The sequence below is a fragment of the Morone saxatilis genome, unplaced genomic scaffold (genome assembly GCF_004916995.1).
Source record: "Morone saxatilis isolate NCDOM2014 unplaced genomic scaffold, NCSU_SB_2.0 Contig14, whole genome shotgun sequence".
In the NCBI taxonomy this organism is placed as follows: Eukaryota; Metazoa; Chordata; class Actinopteri; family Moronidae; genus Morone; species Morone saxatilis.
Window position 1 is genome coordinate 9,810,518 of NW_023339696.1, and position 2,359 is coordinate 9,812,876.

The 2,359-nt window shown below is 35.6% G+C and overlaps 1 long non-coding RNA gene across 1 annotated transcript; it reads left to right on the forward strand.

Annotated features, from left to right (window-relative positions):
* The first annotated feature begins 417 nt into the window (after nt 1-417).
* On the forward strand, nt 418-2,131 carry LOC118322877. The gene is made up of 4 exons (XR_004796476.1): nt 418-611; nt 1,624-1,671; nt 1,791-1,824; nt 1,944-2,131. It is a non-coding gene; the product is annotated as an uncharacterized LOC118322877 (long non-coding RNA).
* Nucleotides 2,132-2,359: the final 228 nt, after the last annotated feature.

Here is a 2,359-nt window from a genome sequence, read left to right on the forward strand (position 1 = left end):
CATGCTGAACTTCAGCTAAGTGTAAAAGTTAAAAGAAATCAAGATGTCAGTTGGAGTGTAATGAAAACACTGAAAAGAGATAAACTGAAACCAGTTGAACTGTCATTTGATGAATGAGAGAGGTAGGTGAACTGTCAGCTGAAGAATAAAAAAGTACTTGAGTAAAACAATTTAATATGTAACAGGTGAAAGCACTTTAAGTGTTAGTGAACTAGGAAACATTTTTTCAACAAAAGCAATGAGACAAATTAAGCAGCAGTTACGTGTTAGACAACTGAACACACCCTTAGTTCCCATATGAAGGGCACATTCTTTCACATGTCACATGGCACAAAAGAAACCGAAAGTATGTTAAAACAAATAAATAGTTGGCCTCAAATGATAAAAAGACAGACATCAACAACTACGACGGGAGGTATGTCTTTCAAGTTCAGTAGTTTAGAATTTTAGAAGTTTAATGATTATTAACTATTTTAATTTTGGCACAAGAAACTGTGGTAAAGTTATATGATGCCAATTTAAAAAATAAATTTTGAGATAAATTACTCAATTTCAGGATCGTTACTTGAGGTAAACCATCACCGCTTCTTTCCACGGGCACAACTCTTGAAGTGAGTTTTTTTTTTAAATATATAAAGTATAAATATTTAACAAATTTATTTTTACTGATTAAGAAGTCAAATGTGTCTGGATTAAGTAATGCATTTTTTTAACCTACTGTACCTCATTTTCGGATGATTTTTAAAACCAGTATTTAATTCTATCTTGGGTTTGCAATTTCTCTAAAATTTTGATGAAGTATTTGTATTTGTGAGGCAATTTATAATCTGTACATTTTCCATTGTGTTTCCCCTTCCTCTGTGTTTCCTGTGTTCTTCTGTATTGTATGCTCCTGTGTATGTCTGTTCCCTCTTGGCTCCCAACTTTGCTCCTGTGCACTGCAGTCTACAACTCCCACCTGGCTAATCTGGCCTGCATTTGCTCATCAGCTTAGTATTTCAATCCCAAATACAATCAACCAGTACCAGCTCATTCAGTCAACAGTGGTAGTATCCACAACAGTCTCTGCTTGTGTCCTAAGATTCTCATTTTCTTAGTTTGTTGTTGTACTACTGCCTAACCGTCTCCTTTTGTGCTCCAAGACCACACCTGAACTGTCTGCTTGCCAACTTTCAATCAGATATCCACCAGCCACATCCAGTAAGCCAAGTCATTCCTCTCCGCCCTGCTTCAGCTACCTCCATACCCCACTACGTTTCCAGTAAACCCTTTAAATTCATCTTACTCCTGAGTCTGTGTCTGCATTTGGGTCCAAAACTTTGCAAAATGTAACAGAAAGTGAAAAATGCATGTCCATGTTTTCATTTTTTGTTCGCTTACCTTTGTACTTTCACTTTCTCTTTTGATCACAATTTATTGTATATATTCTGCAATTTTAATTTAATAGAATTATTGAAGACTCAAAGAATAACACTGAGTCGGTCAGTTTTACCTATGATAAGCTGCAACAAATCTGAATTTACAAATAGATACTCTGAAATCTTTGGTTTTAGGCAATAAATAATGCAGTTCATATGGAAATTTTTTTTCTTGTTTACATGTTTGCTTAATATTCTATTGTAGGTATGTTCAAATGGTCCAAATCAGAACCCCGCCCACCCTCTCCTGAGAGTAAGATATTATAAATATTACATACATTGTTTATTCACATTATGGAAACAATAAGGCCTTCTCAATTGTGGTGATTTATTTACTTAAAATATTCTTCTATATTACATCAACATGTACAGCTCTTATTGAAGAATGGAGGAAAATACCATGGGGGTGAGTGCGCAACAAATTATACACTTTGGTTTTGAGGCTGATTTGTGATGTCATTCTTGTTGTCAGTTGTGGGTGTCTGTGACAACCAAGCAGTAAAATATTACCTCTTTATTGAACAGCCACAAAGAGAGAGACCTTCAGTATGTGGAGGATTATCAGCCTCATAATGAAGACCTCAAACAGCTCAGAATTCTGCTTTATGGACCGACTGGTTCTGGCAAGTCCAGTTTCGTCAACTCTGTCGACAGTCTTTTACAAGGCAGAATCACTGGTCGAGCTTTGGCTGATGCAACCTCTGGCGACAGCTTCACCAAAAAAGTATGAATCACTTCTGATTGTGTTTTAACCAAAGTCATGTATTTCATGCACTGTAAAACTTAAGGACATTTAAGAAATCTTTCACTGTGTATTCAGATTTATTTAATTTGCACTTGCAATGATCATTACAAAACATATCAAGCTAGGAGCAGTGTTGAGCAAATGAAACAAACCTCTTTAAGGTCATTGTTGTTGGCATTATTGTCATTATAACTGC